This window comes from Canis lupus, chromosome X, assembly GCF_048164855.1.
Source record: "Canis lupus baileyi chromosome X, mCanLup2.hap1, whole genome shotgun sequence".
Classification (NCBI taxonomy): domain Eukaryota; kingdom Metazoa; phylum Chordata; class Mammalia; order Carnivora; family Canidae; genus Canis; species Canis lupus.
This window is the reverse complement of record NC_132876.1, coordinates 91,735,642-91,755,506: the sequence shown is the minus strand read 5'-3', so window position 1 is coordinate 91,755,506 and position 19,865 is coordinate 91,735,642. Positions and strand designations below refer to the sequence as shown.

At 37.5% G+C, this 19,865-nt stretch overlaps 1 protein-coding gene across 6 annotated transcripts in view; it reads right to left on the bottom strand.

Annotated features, from left to right (window-relative positions):
* LOC140627163 (ferritin light chain-like) overlaps positions 1 to 19,865 on the bottom strand; it is a 145,160-nt gene that overhangs the window by 106,986 nt on the left and 18,309 nt on the right. The window contains exon 3 of one of the 6 annotated variants that reach the window (XR_012026042.1): positions 12,049 to 12,199. The exons of 4 other annotated variants lie outside the window; for them this stretch is intronic. The gene's annotated coding sequence lies outside the window, so the exon portion shown is untranslated. Of the gene's footprint in view, positions 1 to 12,048; positions 12,200 to 18,212; positions 18,525 to 19,865 lie in introns of those variants that run through there. One more of the 6 variants, XR_012026044.1, reaches the window with a different exon arrangement.

Sequence of the window (19,865 nt, the reverse complement as noted above, 5' to 3'; positions counted from 1 at the left end):
CCACTAACCTAAGGTTGGAACCTTAAGAGAAACATTTAGGTATGATTTAAAGAAGAGAGGAAATAGGAACTGATATTTTTATGGCCATATACCACACTCCTTGGCCTCATGGAGGACATAGATAATATTCTCCTAATATTGATCACAAAACTGATTTTATAGGCATAGAGCTGAACTGCAGTTGTCATCCATTTCCAGAGCTATCTTGTTAACCACAAAGCTATACTGCCTAAATCTCAGCTGGAACTCCCACCCCCTGCAATGCTTAGTAACTTATTTCTTTAGGCAGCCAAACCTACTCAGCTGCCTAGTGGCCTTCAGGGTCCAGAAGGTAAACCTTGCTGGTAAAATCACTTTGGTTTCCTGAAGAGCTCTTTCAGAGGATTCAACCCAGAATTTCTCGATCCTGGAGTCAATCCTCAGATCGCTGCTGTACCATCTAAACTTGTAGAGATTGCATGTGGTTTTGGTGGCTATGGTAATACGGAAGACTCTAGCCCAGCATAGGGCTTACATTCCTCTATCCTCCTATCTGCTTTACCTGAGATTAGTCAAAGGGGTTTCTGTGGTAGTTGGGGGTGAGGTAGAAGGGGGAAGTGAGGAGATATTGCTTGACATTTTGTTGAAACTCAAAGATTTATCAAATGAATAAATGAATGAATGAATGAATGAATGAATGGAATTTGGGAGACCACCTAAATAATGGGAATAAAAGTGCCTTCTAGCCTTGGAAAAATAGATAAAGCAAGCCAGAAAAATAAAACCAGGCCACTGTAGATAAGATTGGTGCTTTCCTATCCTACTATCACCAACCACCCTTCACCTAAAACAGGAAAACTGAGATAGCTTTGTACAGGAGGCTTGTCTGTCAGTGGGAGAACCCCAAGACAGAAAGGTTAACCTACAGTTTAGCAGGGGGAAGTTTATGCAGACATGGTGAAATTTGGCAGCACTTAATCTAGGAGTTTTCTAGTATGTACAGTATGAAATAAGAGGGTCATGTACATCACTGAAGTGTACAGTGTGTTCTACCTTTGAACCTGGGCTTGGACAAATAGATGTTTTTCTCTTTAACAGTATACCGGTACGTTAGGAGATAACAATATTGAAAACTTCAGAGGCTTTAACAATTTTATTTGAGGAAACAACTGTGCTTAGTTTTAGTGACTAGCGATGAACCTAGAATTGTTTCTGAATAAGAAGTTGATTTTGTTTTCAATTTAATCTTTTTTGAATTATTCATTTTGGATTTTAAGTTGTGCTGGTATTGTCACTTTTAAAGAGATAAAGAGTTTGGTGGTATTTGACCATCTAAGTAAATCAGCATAAGGCTATACAAAATTAGCTATGTATAGACTTCATTTAAAAAGCACCTATGCAGAGGATATACAGTCTTGAGAACAAGTGGCATTTATAATCTGGTACCAGAACAAGTTTTACCTTGGCAAATGCTAATTTTTGCCTTATAATTACTTGGACAATGCTTCTGTCTCTTGTTTCAATTTCAGCTATTTACAAGCAAAATATTGTTAAATTATAGAATTAAAAATGTAACCTCCACTTAGGTCTTGAGATCATTCTAACCGAAATAACTATCTACTTGGTGAAGTTATATGGAAGAAGAGGACATTCTCAGCTCCAGCTTACTCATTATCATGGACTGGTATCAACTGAAAAAACATACTTCATACCACCAGCCATGGTCCACAGAGGTAGCATGTTTTGAATTTAAGGCTCTTCTGTATAACTGCTTAATTTAACCCATGACTGGAACATAGGATGGAACATTTAATTCATTCTGTGCTATTGGGATCAGAATAGAACTGAGTTTTCTTGGAATTTACAAAAGGTGTATTTTCATGTTTAATTAGGAAAAATATGAAAGTATGTCATCTGGAGTTGAGAATTCAGAATACCTGGATATTCTGTAGGGCAGGCTATATAAGCACTGGAAGATTAAAGCCCTCCAGGAGCAGTCATGCACTGATGGATGGCAAGTGGACAAGGACACCAGCTCTCAAGCTTCCCAGATAGGATAACCCTGAAGTTCTTGTCTACATCATAGGTAGCAAACTATTTCTGCAAAGGGCCAGAGAGCAAATATTTTAGATTCTGCAGCTACATGGTCTGTGTTGCAGTTCTTCAGTTGTGCTGTTGCAGAGTGAAAGCAACCATAAACAATTCACGAATGAGTGTGACTATGTTCCAAAAAAATTTTATTTATGGACACTGAAATTTGAATTTCATATAATTTTTATATGACATAAAATATTAGTCTTTTGATTTTGACTATTAAAAAACATAGGGACCCCTGGGTGGCGCAGCGGTTTGGCGCCTGCCTTTGGCCCAGGGCGCGATCTTGGAGACCCGGGATCGAATCCCACAACGGGCTCCCGGTGCATGGAGCCTGCTTCTCCCTCTGCCTGTGTCTCTGTCTCTCTCTCGCTCTCTCTGTGACTATCATAAATAAAAAAAAAATTAAAAAAAAATTAAAAAACATAAAAGCCATTCTTAGCTCATGGGCTATATAAAACCAAGCTGGATTTGGCTCAGGCTGTAGTGTGCAAACTCCTGTTCCACGTTATCTTTCGAAGTTTCCCTCAGGATTCCACATGGTATCTTGCTGGAAAATTCACCCTTCATTGCTTTCCTTATCTTCCCCATCTTGCTTCCCCAGTCACCTAACAGTATTCTTAGGAATCACCTCCCAGATAAGCTGTTTGCACTTGGATACTTGTCTTGAGGTCTGCTTCTGGGGGAAACTCAACTAAGACAACCAGCTTGGCTGATTAATCACTGAGTTGAATGTTCATTGCTTTGGGGCCATGAAGACCCCCCCAGAAAGACTTCTCCCTATGAGTATATTTAATAAAAGGCTCTTCTTGTTATATTCTCAGACTGATAGTGCAGTGCATTAAAAATGCATAAACTTTACCATTCCAGTCTTCTGACTTATACCTGAGATAAAACCAAGAGTGTTAACACCTGCAACAAGCCCAAGGAAGCCATTTCATCTCGTGTCCATGGCTCTCCAACCCTCTTGCTAGGCTTCTCGGCAGTGAGGACATCAAGGTGCTTCTCAGCAGCACATATGGGTGAGTCAGAGTTAGTTGAACCACAGGACAGCCTATAGGAATCCAGGGGCTGGGGCGGAGGGGGGGGGTCGGGGTTGGGGCGATGATAACCACTGCAGCAATCTCTGTAGCAGTGGAGACTTAGAAAATCAGTTTCCTTCCCAAAGCTCCTTGAAAATAACCAAGGGACTGAATTATTTCCAGATCAAGGCTAGCAGGTGGGTAGATAGGGAATTCATTTTTTTTGATCCCATAATGCTCCTTTTATGTAGTAATTTCTTTCTTTGCAAATTGAAAAAGCTTTCCTCACCCTCTTCTATGCTATTCCAGATGGCTATACCCTCTCAACCTGGAAGGTGCCTGCCTGTTGGCAGTGAGGCTGTGAACTTACTAAGTACAGCATTTTCAAATCTGCAGACATAAATGAAGCAATGTAGATTATTTTATTAATGACAGGCTTCTCTAATAAAAGGATAGGCCATGACATGTAAACTACAAGGAAATCATGAAACCATATCTGGGTCTAAAGTGCTAGGGCCCTATGCATTGCCTAAAAATTGATTAATAGACACTGATTTCCTCTACTCCTAATTGGTATGCAACATGCAACAAAAATATAATTGTAAACTTAAAATAAAAAAAAGCTTACATTCTAGAACTAGCTCTGGGGTGTTTACAAGTTCTAACAAAACCCCTCAAAAATGTGTTTTAATTGGGTTTCCATTAGTAAGTCTAATCCATTGGGACTCCCTAATTACTGAGGTAGGTCTTAATTCCCTTTCATCATTATTTTCTCTCTTTCAGTCCAAAATAGAAAGAAAGAAGTTCTCTTTATTAAGATGTGAATTTTAAATTGAGCTTCAGTCCAGCAAAGTAAGCTACCACTGGTTCTTTCTGAGCCTAACCCTCTGGAGGGCTTCATTTTAAAATTCAAATACAGGGAGATTATTTATCAGTGTGGTTTTGGCAGTGACATAATTGCCCCTTGAAGAAAACAAATTGGCAGCCTTGCAAAAGAGGAAGTGATTTTTATTTATTTATTTATTTTGTATGGGAATTAGGTTCTGCAAACAAATGCCTCTGACTACTAGGGCTTAAAAAATGTGGTATGGTGTTCAAATGAAAAAGCAACATGAAGCCAGTGAATGCCCATGGTCTCAGGGTGTGGGAAGTGTAGCCATGGTAATAAAAACCAAAGTGCCAGGGAGTAGCACACCAATGCCCAGATCCATAAGCTAGCTAAAATTTCTACCCTTGGCTCCACATTCCTACTTGAAAAACACCTCCTTCTTGATCAGACACACAAAAGCCTATGTTTCTGTGTTGTAGTAGGATGCAGCTAGGTTAGAGTAGAGAGAGAACTGGTGCAGGTACAGAGCATCCAGATTATCTTCCTGCTTATAACAGTCTCTGGGTCCATACACTACAGGCCAAGGAGAAAGAGAGAAAGGAGCTATTTCTTACCACCAGCCAGCATCACAGCTCTGGCATTTTTTTTTCATTAATTTGCATACCCAGGAACAGCAGTTGTATTTCAGAAGCATATGGATCACTGCCCCACCTCCCCAACACACATATACCTTCACCTAGGTCTCCCTCCAGACCTGCTCTATCATATACATTCCCATCTGCTCTTGAATGCTGAAAAAGATCACAACTAGGCATTTATTCCTTGGATATAAGGTCTTATTTCTTAGTAATGTGCACATTATCCTGGGATATATGACACCTTAACCCCTAAGCTTTTGAATTTAAACAAACCCATTACATTCATTGAAATTCACTTCTTCAAAACAGTCAGAAAATTAAATGAATAAGCCCTATTAATCACTTATACTTTGCTGAATACAGGTAGGGGAAGGATTAGGCAAAGAAGGATTAAATAAAGGGGGAGATTGTGTGATCTCCATAATCATCAGTTCAATGGAAATGAAAACTGTCATTATTCTATTCAATTTAACCTCTCATTGCCACAAAGAAAGAAGATTCTACATAGGTGTTTATACTTGCTACGGTATATTTTTTCTGTGAATGAAGTATACAATAAAGTACATTTTATAAATAAGATTCATATTAAATACCATGTTTGGGAATGTGGAAATGAAATTCATCAGAAAATTCTTCATAAGTAATCTATTTGGCCAGTAGAGATATCGCTACATGGCATTTCTCCAAGTCCCCAAGCTTATTTATATCACTTTGCTATCCTCATAACATCTGTGCTCTTAGGAGAGTAGGAATATATTTAACTGAATATTTTTCTATTTAGCTGGGAGAAGATGCATAAAAGCATGGAACTAGTGTAGGGAATAAACAGTTGGTTAGAGCATAACTTGGAGGACAAATTTGGTCATTTTATCAAAATGTATCATGAGATATTTAATATAGCAGTACTTTCCCCAGAAAGTTATTCCATAGGAGCACCCTAATGAACAATTGAACCAAGGTATAAGATATATGGGAGATACCAAGATATTTATTGTAACATTACAAATGTGGCAAATGCTGGAAAAATTTAAATGTTCGTCAGTAGGTTAAATATATTACGGCTCATTCACAGTGGAATGATATACAACCACTAAAAAGAATTAAGTAAATTAATATGTATTGATACAGAAAGGTACCCAAGATATTCTATTAAGTAAACTGTAATGCATACTATCATACACATATTTTTTACAAGGAGAAGTCGACAGGCACCTATTGGTGTGGTATAACTCTGAGAAGGATCTTGTCAGGGGAAAATTTTACTTTTCATTTCATAGTCTTCTGAACGGTTTGAATTTTCTTTTTGGAAGTGACTGTTCATTACACACATAAAATAAAAATACAAAATAAAGAAAAAGAGAAATATAATAAAAGTGAATTGCCCTTTTGGAAGCATCCCTACGTATCATTTGGGCCTACATTCTTTGACAGTGGCCATATAGATTAGAAGGAGGTCAGAATTGCCTTCCCTGATGTGCCCTGAACGTAAGTGTTCCTGCATAGGTTATCGATTTGGTACCATGAAATAATACCTATCTTATTAGAATCGGTGTAAATTGCTCATAGTACTTCTTGCAGGGGGTGGATGACAAGTTTCATAAATTCATCAGCCCTCTTTCATATCCCGAACAGGGGTGCAGAGGGGAGAGTCCTCTAAATGCAGTCTTTCAACCTTCAAGAGCTGCTTATAAGGTTTGATGAATAAGTTGGTGTTTGTCCCTCTGTGTCTTTCACAAATGTATAGTCTTTGACTCTACCTCTTATGCAACCTTGCCTTGCTAGGCATAAGAATAAGAAATTTTTTAATCTGCTTTCAATAGAGGGACCCCCTGTTTTCCCGGTCCTTTTAGCTTCCCTTTGCTGGGCATTGTTTAGCTCCAACATTAATTTTTTGGAGAGGTTTCAGAATCAGAATTGCAAATGGTTTTCTCAGCATGGTTGGGCAGGGATTTCATGCAGTGTTCCCTGTTCTGTTTCCATTGCCTTCTTTCCTGACAATCCCACTGCCTGGCCAGCCTTTTGGAACAAGCTCTTCCAATTCCTATTAGCCATTCTTTTCCCTCTGCAAGATATCAAACCTCCAAGGTGAAAATGAAAAAAGTTCAGATGTTTCTAAATCATGGATTCCCAGAATAGAACTCAAAGGGTCATTAGATATAATCTTGTCCAAACCTATTTTATAAGTGGGGGAAACTGAGGCCCAGGGAGGTTAAGCAAGGACTCCAATTTAAATTTCCCAACTTCCGTGCCAGTCCTGTCTCCATTTCATCCATGTGCAGAAGAGATATTAGAAAGATTTAATAGCTGTATTTACCTAAGGCACCAGACTATAGACCCACCTGAGTGCTGGGGTAGGGTCCTGAAGGTACCCTGCTGCTCTCTATTTGCTAGATCAATGAATGGTGTGTGGGTTGCTAGGGGATGCACAGAGGTTACTGGGGTGGTGAGTAGGAGGGCTTGTAGAACTCACAGCAACATCTCTTCACTCACCTTTAAAGAAGTATTTCAATATATTAACTGGGACAGTCATCCAAGTGTGTCCCAGGTGTGTAGCATTTATGTCTATATAGTTCTTCGGTCTAATTTAGATAAAACTTGGGTATATATTTTTCTTCAATGCAATGCTTTGATGTGTAAAGACTCAGAAAGAGTATCTGCAAAGTGATATGTTGTAAATCTTTCAAAATATAGGCATCATGAAAATAACTTCCAGGCACTCTGAACATTACACATAATTAACCAAAATCTGGGGGTCTCACACATCCAGTGCCATTAGAATACTGCAGCCTTTCAGTGTCACTCAAAGATGAAATATTTAAATTGCAAAACAGACACATCTACACAGAAATGTGAGCTCTCTAAAAATGTATGAGCTGATGCTTATCCGTCTTCAAGGAAAAATGAGTCACAGTAATGTTTCCCTGTGTGCAACAGATTTTGAATTGTGATTTATGCAGTTTAAAAGCAGCTAAGTAGCCCTTGTCAGTAAGACTATCACAAGATTGTTTGATGGCGACCACTTTGTACAAATTACCTAATCAATTCAATTCCCCTTCCTCTAAGCAGAAGAATACAGAATACCCAATCTCAGGAATGGGTGGGGGTATGTGCATGAAGAGGCTCTTTGTTCTCTCATTCTGTTTTCCTCTCTTCAGCTCCTTAGGAGGTACTACATAAGACATAACATATGTGAAAGCTAAACAACAGGATGTACAGAACTGTTCCCCCCTAAGAAACCTACCTAAGACTCCTACCCCTAACATCTCTCCCATAGCCTGAGATCCCAGCATTCCATTTGGTCTTTAAGAGTGCCCAAACAAAATTATTCTTGATAAGCCATAAATACTTATATCTCTGGTAACCTTTTCCCCCGTGGAAAAATGGGCTAGGTTCTCAAATTTATTTTCTCATCTATGTATTTAAACGTTTCAAAAATATGAAATGTTAAATCATACTTAGTCACACTTTTAAAGAAAGAGCTGAATTGAAAATAAAAAGACCAGGTGAACAGAGGTATGGAAGAGGCTCAACATAATATTTGTTGGATGTTGAATGAAAAATTAATCAATATGTATGTCAGTTATACCTCAATGCACGATTTACAAATTAAATCATAGGAACTTGCATATTTTAACTGGGACTTCTGATACCAAATTTTGTATCCTATAGGGTTCAATCAGAGAAACAAAACCACTGCACACACACACACATACACACACACACACACGAGTGCATGCATAAAAGGGATTTGTCACAGGGATTTGATCTTACACAATTGTGGAAGCTAGTTAAGCAGTCTGTGTAAGATTGTTGTCTTTGCTTCTGATGCTGGAGCTTAAAGTCCACAGAGCAGGCAGTGGGGGAAGGGAAGATGGATATGCAGTGAGGGAAAGCAAGAATGAGCTGAAACCCACAAATGTCAAGCTGAAGACCACAAGGAGGGGCTGAAAAACTGTCAGTTCGGGTCTCTAACCTTAATGGAATGCTTGTTTTTTTAGAAGCTGGGGATCCTTCATTACAGAACTAAGCCCACACAGCTAGCCCAGGAATGGAAGCAGCTGAAGGAAGAATTAGGGAAGGTTGGAGCAGCTGAAAGCCCAGCTGCTGTCTCACGCCAAAGAGGTAAATTAGCAGATCAGTGACAATGTGTGTGAGCTACAAAGTGGCTGCTGTTCTCTTCTTCCCTCCAAATCTCATATAAGAATCTCTCTTTTGGCCCACCATAACCAGAACATACAGGAAAGGGATTTCTGAAATATGTAATGCAGCCTAGCAAAGTTAACAGTGCAAAGCCACCATACTAGTCACTATACACAGGGAGAAGACAGAAGTGTTCACAGATTTCGGAGTCTCTAACAAATAGAAATGAAGGTCTCTGTCCATCAGGGGAGATGGCAAAGGTATTGCAAGGAGAGGAAAGAGTATATATTCTGTTAGTCACTCTTCCTCCTTCCATTCATTAAAAATGTGTACGGAGCATTTACTCTATGTCAGGCCCCATATTAAATTGTATTTTTCAAAGATGACCACACCAATATATTCCTTCCAGTATGCTTGTCTTATGCTGTGATGCTGAAACTCTACTCAACAGATGTGCTTTTTTGTTCACTCCCCTTAAATCTCGGCAGGACTGTGACTATGGCAGAAGTGATGCTGCATAGCTTCTGGAGATATATCATAAAAGTTTGAATTTCCATCAAGCTCTCTATGTCTCTGGAGATTCCTTTTTTAAAGGATTTATTTATCTATTTTATATATAGAGAGAGACAGACCATGGGGGGAGGGAGAGGGGAACAGAATGAGAGTGTGGGAATCCTCAAGCAGATGCCCCACTGAGTGGGCTTGATCCCAAGACTCTGAGATCATGACCTGAACTGAAATCAAAAGTCAGATGCTTAACTGACTGAGCCACTCAGGCACCCCTCTCTGGAAAGTCATATCATCAACTCAGTCCCCATGTTGGGTTAGCCGAACCCACATGGAGAGGTCATGTGTAGGTGTTCTAGTTGATATTTCCAGCTACAATCTCAACACCAACCAACTAGCATCAGTCACTAAAAATGAGTGAGTTTTCAAATGACTCTTGCCCCCAAGTCTTCAAGTATTGCCCCCAAACTGGTATCAAAATGAGGAAGATGAACTGTCCCCACTGAGTCTTGCTCAGACTACAGATTTGTGAGCACAAAAATGTCATTATTTCAAACCACCAAGTTTTGGGGTAATTTGTTACACAGCCACAGTAATCGAAACAGGTTCTCTGCCAGACCGATAGCAGATATAATGACTGATATATAGTTATATGGAATCATATATAATTACCTAAATCTTTTTTGTATTAAACTCATTGGCTTGAAGCTAAGTTTTAATGAATATTTTTGGATAAATAATGGTATGTTTTTAACTTTTTATTTTGAAGTAATTATAGATTTGCATGAAATTGTAAGAAATAATACAGAGACATAACATATACTCTTCATCTAGTTTCCCCTAATGATGGTAACATCTTACCTAACAAGTACAATATCACAACCGGGAAATTGACATTGATACAATTAACCAATTTCATTCAGGTTTCACCAGTTTTATACATAATCGTGTGTGTGTGTGTGTGTGTGTGTGTGTCTAGTTTTAGACAATTTTATCACAGGTAGTTTCATGCAATGACCATTACAGGCAAGATGCAAAAAAATTCCATCATAAGGATCTATGGAGAACCCTTCATAGCTACAGCCACCTCTCTCCCATCACTACTACAACCTCCAATTCCTGGCAACCATTAATCTGTTCTCCATCTCTATGATTTTTTCATTTCAAGAATGTCATAAAATGAAATTATACAGTATGTAAACTTTTGAGACTACCTTTTTTTTTTTTTAACTCAGCATAAATCCCTGGAAATCCATCCAAGTTGTTGTGCATATCAGTAGCTCAGTCCTTTTTATAGCTGAGCAGTATTTCATGATATGGATGATGTTTCATGATATGGATGATGTCCCAGAGCTGTTTAAGCATCCACTCGATAAGGAACAATTGGGTTGTTTTCTGCTTAGAGATATTATGAATAAAGCTAGATGAACATTCATGCACAGCTCTTGTGTGAAAAATGAATTTCAATTTTTTGGGATAAACACACAAAAGTGAAATTGGTGGGTTGTATGGTAAGCACGATGTTTAGTTTTGTAAGAAATTGTCATACTTTTCCCAAAGTATCTGTACCATACATTCCAATCAGCAATGTATAAGTGATTCAGTTTCCTCTGTATCCTCACTAGCATTTGGTGACATTGCTATTTTGAATTTCAGCCATTCTAATAGTGTATAGTGACAGACCAACATATTTTGTTATATGATTGGACCAGATGAGCATAAATTCTGTATGCATCTAAATTCTTGTTTACCCCAGGGGTTTCATTTTGTTCAGAGTCACTAGGCCTAGGGTCTGCTGAGAAACTTCTCACCCATGTCAAATGTTGGGAGGACTTTTTTTTTTTTTTTTTACTACCACCTCTTTCCCTTGGACCATCCTCTTCAAAATGGAGAAAAAATGAGTTACTTAGGGTCTATAGCTAATGGCTGGCTTTACTTTCTTAGAAATCATTCCTAATACATATGCAGAGACAGAATACATTGCTTTGCTTCCAGAAAAAAATTTAAATAAATTTTCTACAACAAGATATCTTAAAAAGGAATGAGGAATTTAAGAAAAAGAAAGGTAAAAGATTAAATCTGTAATAAAATTAAATATATAAAACACATAAGGTCTCTTGCCATTGAGTCACAAATCTGTGCATTTGTAGAGTACAGGACAATGTAGGGAGTCATCTAATTCACAGTACTCATTAGGAAATACCAGTTGTGAGTGAAGCAGATTGAGAATAAGTCAATAAGGAGATGTAGAATGAAGCTGTCCTAAACTGAAAAGGGCATGCATAGTCTAAAGGAGAACCACTATTCAGCTTTAGCTGACATTACCAAAAGTAAAAAGTAGGCCCAGTGTTTCCAGATTTTCCAATTTTTTAAGAGACTACAAAGTCAGATTTGTAGGGATTTATCTCCTGATCTTTAATATATTAACAACTATGTCAGTTAAAATACCAGCTGAACAAAACGCTTTTGCCATCCAGAGTTGGCCTACCACTGCCAGTTGAAAACCTCTGGCCTGGAAAAGTAGACAGGAACATCTTATCTTATGCAAGGCAATCCCTATAAATATGACCTCTCTCAATTTAGCTTTGGGTAAATATTGAACATCACTGAGTAGTGGTTATGCTGACATGTGTATAAAATACAGATTGTGTTGCTGGTGAAGTGTGGTATCATGTGCTTTTGTAGTTAATCAACAATAATAAAACATAACCAAAGACTTGAACAGGCACTTCACAAAAGATATCCAAATTGCCAGTAAGCATAGAAAAAGGTGTTCAACACCATTAGCTATTAGGGAAATAGAAATTAAAACCACAATGAGCTAAAACTATATACTCACCAGAATAAAAATATCAAAAACACTGAGTGTGGATAAAGATGTGAGGTAACTGGAACTCTCCAACATTGCTGATAGGAATGCAGAATTTTATATCCTTGTTGTTTCTATTAAAATGTATTATATTCCTTCTTCATGATCAGCAATTCCATGTCTAAATATATATTAGCCAAAAGAAATGAATGCACAAATTCACAGAGAAACTTATACAAGAATGATCAGAGCAGCTTTATTCCAACTAGCCATCCATTGAAAATATCCCAAATGTCCATCAACAGGCAAATAAACAGAAAACTCTATGGTATATTCATATAACTAATGAGCAATAAAAGGAAATCATTAAGATGCATCCAACAACACGGATTAATCATTAAAAAACCACATTAGGTTGAGTGAATGGAGTCTTACACAAAAGACTGTATATATGATTCCACTTATATGGCATTCAAGAACAAGAAAACGGATGGTAATTTAAAAACTGGTTGTCTCTAGAGGTGGAGGAATTGACTACAAGGGAGAGTATAAGATGTTTCTGGAAGATGGAAATGTTCTGCATCTCTAGCTGGGTGATAGTTACATCATATATACATTTGTTAAAGTTCTCCAAACTATATATATAAGACCCTTGTATTTTGCTATATGTAAATTATACCTCAGTAGTATACTAAAATAATAGCTCAGTCCTGATAGAAACAACTATAGAACAACACCGTTGGCCTGGCCCAACTAATCTATACAGCTTCATACAGGAAAAAAATGTCAGCCTGCATGTTATACTTGGTGCCTATGCTGGGCCAGTTGCAGCCTCCTATTTCACATCTATCTATAAAATAGATACAATACAAAAATACCTTCTTCAAAGTGTTGCCATGGGGAATTTTTTCAAAAGTGCTTACCTCGCACAATGTCACACACATAGTTAAGTATTTAATAAATGGTAGCATTTCACTCCATAGTCTTAAGAGAACCAAATGTCTGAACATTTAATATTCAAGGCTTATCTACTGCCTTCTCCCTAAGATCCTTTCACCATCCTAAGACTCCTAGGAAGAGTAACACACCAAGTCCTTCATACCTTAGTGCAAATTACCTTCAGTAGGAAATGACTTCCTCAGCATAAAGAAGGGTGGGTAAGTTGTAGAGTAACTTACTTGGGGTAGGTATATGGGAAAGCACAGCTAATGGAGGATGTGTCATTTAGGGTTCCCTGTTTACACGTGCTCTACTTAACTGAAGGCAGAAGGTTAGAAAGTCATATTTGAAGGTCTACAGAAATCAAGGTCACTCCATAGGTCTAGGGCATAGAATCAAAACCCACCAACTCCATGCAAGAAGTGATTAGTTAGTGCATGACCTCTAATTGTTTGGGGGCATCAATTGCTCAAGATTCAAAATCTGAGGAGAAACATTATATTAGCTTAAGTTCAGGTCAACTTTTCCATCCTGGCTCTTAAAGTGGGCAAAGCAAGGAAGGAATAAATGCCTTTGACTTTCAGAGGGGGGAGGCAAGAATCTTGCATTGTTTCACCAAGACCACCTTAATGAGAGAGAAATATTCCCCAAAATAAAATTGGAGAACTCCTGAAAAGTGGCAGCTGATACTGCTGGCTGAAACCAACAAATGTCTACCAGAAAGAACACACGGCAGAGCAGTGGAGGGCAGAGAAGGGCCTTTTCCCCTTCTCAGCTGCTTAACTGGATGTATTTGGAGCTTAATGACTTTTTCAGTCATTCCTTTATTAAATTCACCTCAACAACAGCTCTGAGCAGCAGAGAGGGACCATCCATTTGTCTCCACAATAGTCTCACTATTTCTTAAAAGTCTAAGTGCTTTCTGAGAAGGTCAGCAAGAAGCCTAGAACAAATATCAAAGAGTATCATTTTGTGGTATATATTTTACACATATAAAAGTTAAAAGACTGGGGTGATTTCTTGCGCACATCATAGGAAAGCAACTGTACTAGCAAGATATACACAGTTATCATCAGAAGATGGAAATGCAGAGAAATTGACTTTTCAGTTTGTGTAACTGTTGCAAGAATAAACATTTCACTCTCATAGAAATATTACTTTGGTGTTGCCTACTATGGCCTTTTAGAGAAGGAGGCCAAAATACAAATTTGAAAATTGTAATATTACTAAAGTTTATTTTAATTTAAAAAATTTTCCCCAGTCTTTCCTATATGCATTTTCTCAGCTTGAGAGAAACCAAGTACTGCCATGCTAAAATGTTTTGTTCAACAACTTTATCACCAAAGTTTTTTAATTCAGTTAATGTGTGTATTTAAGATTTTATTTATTTGAGAGAGAGAGCACATGCACAAGTGAGGAGTGGGAGGAGGAGGAAAAGAAGAGGGACAAGCAGACTCCATGCTAAGCATGGAGCTTGATGCGGGTCTCAATCCCAGGATCCTGTGATCATGACCTGAGCCAAAATCAGACACTTAACCAACTGGGCCACCCTGGTGCCCCAGTGTGTGTGTGTGTGTGTGTGTTTGTTATAAAGTCTCTGTAAATGTTGACCACTGCCTTTTTAATTTTGATTGTTATAATAGCATATTTTTTGACTTAGTTTATAATCATTTGTGTATCTCAATCAATTCCAAAATATACTTCTGCTCTCTAGGCATCTTCAAGTAGTAAAAAACTTGTTTTTACTATGATGCCAAACTTCACAAAATAGTATTTCCATATTCTATCACAGGACAACTGTATCTTCAAAGTTGAACTTTTTCACTGAATTTTCTATTTAATTAGTAATAACCTCATATTTTCCCTTTGATAGAGTGATTTATTTTGATTCTATGAATTGAGTGCGAATAAAATTGAACCATCATTGTTATGAACAGGTTTTCCATTTGAAGCTTCCAATATCACTAATATAAAACTGACCTCAATTCTTTTTGCAGTTCTTCTACAATAACATGTATCATTTCATTTTTAATATGTGTACATAAAAACATAGAATAAAAATGACATTAATTTAGTAAAATGATTATTTGATCTAAATGAAAAGTCATGTCTCACAGAGTGATATAAAACTACATCTTCTGAAGATGCACATGTTAAACAGATATCTCAGACTCAGACTTCTTAAATAAAGTACTAAGATTCAAAAGAGATATTTATGTATCCCACAGATTTATGTCCCTAAATTTTATACAATTATATTATTTTGGCTCCCAAGGTGAATGATAAATGTCTCCAAAACTTCATGCAAATTATATGCCCATGATGAACTTTCTTGACAAATGGAAATTCAGTAGTTCATTTGTCATCAATAATCATTTTTTAAGCTCATTGAAACTAAACGGTTTATTGCAAAATAAAAAAGCATCATTAAACAGTAAAATAGTTGTTTTTTAGCATCATACAATAAATCACAAAAGTAGTATATAATATTCAAACTAATATATCAGGGGTTGGCAAACTACCACCTGTGGGCCAAATCCAGCTCATGACCTATTTGTGTAAATAAAGTTTTATTGGAGCACAGACTCTTTCATTTATGAGTGTTGTCTGTGGTAGAAATAGACACCAGATGATCCACAGACCCTAAAATATTTACTCTCTGGCCCTTTATTTTTATTTTTTAAAGATTTATTTATTTATTTATGATAGACACAGAGAAAGAGAGACAGAGAGGCAGAGAGGCAGAGACAAAGGAGGAGGGAGAAGCAGGCTCCATGCCGGGAGCCTGACGTGGGACTCGATCTCGGGACTCCAGGATCGTGCCCTGGGCCAAAGGCAGGCGCTAAACCGCTGAGCCACCCAGGGATCCCCCTCTCTGGCCCTTTAAAGAAATTATTTGCCAACATCTGATCTATATGTAACACAGCAAGGCCAGTCAACTTCTATATCCTATACATACAACTTCTATATCCTATACATATTTTATATACACCTAATCAAGGGATTCTCAACCTTGAGACTACTGATATTTGGGGCTGGATAATTCTTTGTTGGGGAAGAGGGGGCTATTCTGGGCATTGTGGTATGTTTAGCAGTATCCTTGGCCTCCACTCTCTAGGTGCCAATAGCATTATCCTATTTGCAACAACCAAATATGTCTACAAGACATTGCCAAATATCCTCTGGTGGGCAAAATCACCCTCAGTTGAAAATCACTGGTGCAAACTATAATTTCCCTCTGATCTCACCTATTGGGACTTGATAGTTTTATGTATCTTGCAGGCTGTGGCTTAAAATGTAACCAAAACTGACTGGTATTTCATGTGGCCAGCAAAGGCAAAGTATTGTGGAATACTTTTCCACCACCTTCCAAGGCCAGTGGGTATTAAGTTGTCTCTCTAGTCACTGATGAATTACACTTCATCAAATCATTGAGAGTCTTGCATTCTGTCTTTGGAAAGAGTGTGTTAGTTACTTTGTATCTGGAAAGAGTCAGGAAATGAGGCCTGGATTATTGCTACTCATTGTCAGCTTTAACTACATGTTAAACTGAGCACTTGGTTCACTGCCTATATACCTCACACACTACCAGAAGAGATTATGGCACAAACTCTAAGTATCAAGTATCAAACCATGAACTGAATGAAAGAAGGGGTAATACATAACAAATCCACTACAAAATTTCTATCTTCCTGTCTTTGGACTCCTTCACCTGTATCATACCAAGAAACTTCTAGCATTTCAACCTTCTTTACCCTGGCCCCCTTACTGAGTCCAGCTGAACAAACTATTGGAATCACTTCTAGCATCTGAAGCTAACACAATGAAATCAGAATCTCCTTGTAAGTACTTCCTAAATAATGAATCCAGACTGATCTAGTGTTTTGTTCTGCTTTCCTTGGCATAGCACTTACTGAATCTATTGGGATAAACTGCCAACATACATTAGTAAATTCACAATTTGCCAACTGGAGCCTGCCATGACCTAATCCTAGTTTAGGTGTGGCAATAATCAGAAGCAGTTGGCTAAGAAGGTAAAAGGAATTTTCTCTCCTTTTAAAGTTAATACTCTTGGGTGGTGCCTTGGTGGCTCAGTTAAACATCTGCCTTTGGCTCAGGTCATGATCCCAGGGCCCTGGGATGGAGCCCTACTTCGGGCTCCTTGCTCAGTGAGGAGCTGGCTTCTCCCTCTCCCTCTTCCCCTGCCTGCCACTCCCCCTACTTGTACTCTCTCTGTCAAATAAATAAACTCCTTTAAAAAAAGTTAACACTCTCAGCAAGGTTTTACAGAGTCTTCAAGGAGTGAACAGCTTCATCAACCAAGAGAAAGGCAGACTCTGTGGGGCTTGGGGTACTGAGTTATCTGCATCCTACATGTATCTATTCTAATTCTGGGGATCCTACTCTCTTCCAAGCCAAATATAACTTTTATGTAAAATATCTAGTAAACCAATATTTTTTATACAGCAGCCTAAGAATCAAAATTTGTGTTTTGTTTTAGCTATCTAAAACAGTACCAGCAAGTGATAAGAGATTCTTTGTATAAAATCATAGAAATTCCACAAATTTCTGCTTTTGCCTTGATACAAGCTCTTTATTTAAACTGTCAACTTCAGCTAGAAGAAATTTATACTGTATATTTTAAATTCCTTAGGCCTTTCATATAATTCTATTATGACTGCCCCTACATCCTTCAGAACCTTACCCAAAATGAGCATGTTATTCCTAGTAAGCAGAGGTAATAATTTAATTGGGTTATTTTTGTCTTGTTTTTGAGAGAGAGAGAGAGAGAAAAAGCAGGGGAGGAGGAGGGGAAGAGGTAGAGGGGAAAAAAAGAATCTTAAATAGGCTCCATGCTGTGGCTCAATCTCACAACCCTGAAAGCATGACCTGAGCTGAAATCTGGAGTCAGATGCTCAACCAACAGCCACATAGGTGCCCCCAGATAGGTTTTAAGCCATCACATTCCCCAACTATGGAAAAACTATCCAAAAGCTAATGGGCAGCTATGAATATGAGGACTATAATGGATCCCTTCTACAAAAGGTATCCATCAAAATATCGACAGTGTTCAGGTTAGGGAATAGAATTACAGAAGGATGTTTCCTGCATATATTTTCTGAATTTTCATCAATGAACACATAATCCTTAATTTAAAAATAAGATATGCAAACATGTTCTCAAATCTAAGTTTAATAATTAAGAAATAATTCAGGACAAAATACCTAAAATTTTAAAACATTTTTATCATCTTTATTGAGATACGATTTTATATCATAAAATTCACTCCTTTTAAGTATACAATTAAATGTTTTTTAGTAAAATTTATAGTTCATAACCATCACCAAAATCCAATTTTAGGATATTCCCACCATCCCAAGAGGACCCTCTCCTCTCAGTGTATCCCTACCTCCAGCCCAAGGCAACCATTATCTAATATCTGTCTCTATAGGTTTGCCAATTCTTGTACAATATGTAGTCTTCTCTGTCTGGCTTCTTTCCCTTTGCAAAGTGTTTTTGAGGTTCATCGGTGTTGTAGCATATATTGGTCCTTTGTTCTTTTTTTACTGTGGAATAAAATTCCATTGTATGGATATGTCATGATTTGTTCTGCAGTTAAAAACTGGAAACAATCCAAATGCCCTATTTAACTACTATAAATAATTAACTTCCACATATAAGTCTTTGTGTGAACACTGCTTTCATTTTTCTTGGGTAGAATGAAAAATACATGTTTACCTTTTTAAAATACTGCCAAACTTCTTCCAAAGTTGCTGTACCATTTAATATGCCCATCTGTTTTAGGTTATCATTTCTCCTATTGGCCCTAATACTTTTTAATGTCTGTTGCAGATTGTAGCCATTCTTGTGGCTGTAGGTCGCATTTCATTTTGCTTTTTATTTGCATTCCCCTAATGACTAATGATATTGAATATCTTTTCATCTACTTATTAGCCAGTTATATATCTTCTTTGGTGAAATATCCAAATCCTTTCCTCATTTTTAATTGTCTGTCTTGTTATTGAGTTGTAAGAGTTCTTTATACATTCTAGATCTAAGACTTTTATCAGGTATATAATATGCAAATATTTTCTTTTAGTATGTAACCTTTTTCCCAGTCAGGAACCTAGATTTTAAGCTTTCAGTAGTACAATTATCACCAATTATTTGATTTTGTTCATGAAACACACCAAATTTGAAGCAAATTGAGTTAATGAGAAGGTGTGCTCAGGAAGAGCTCTGTTTCTAAGGTTTGAAATTGAAAAGGCAATCACAGTTATCTAGTAGCTGGCACTAATTTAGTCACTTTAGAAAAGCTTGCACAATTATATATCTTGACTACCAACTTGCATCAAGGAGAAAAAATAAATATACAAGATGACTAAATATATCCTAAAAAAAACAAATCAACACATTTATTTGTTTTTGAAGATTTATTTATTTGAGAGAGAGAGAGAACAAGAGAGGGAGAGAATGGTGGGAAGGGGTAGAGGGAAAAGAAGAAGCAGACTCCCCAGTGAGCAGAGAGCCCAATGCAGGGCTCGATCCCAGGACCCTGGGATCATGACCTGAGCCAAAGGCAGATACTTAAACCAAATGAGCCACCCAGATACCAATCTCCCTATGCCTCATCAATACATCAAATACATGTCTCTGCCACTGGTTTAAATTCCAGTAGTACTGAAAATTGTTTTGCCTCTTTTATCCAGGGATTGAGAATCAAAGCATAGGAGCATATTTTGTAAAATGATAAACTAAAAGGTCTTTTGAAATAAGCATTTCTTATTTCAAAAGGAAAACAGTAGTTCTGGATTCTAATTTCACAACTGAAATGTAAATCATTTTAACATTTTATCTGCATCTGGCTGGTTTTATCAATGTATAATAAAGCAGGTGGCTCAATTCAG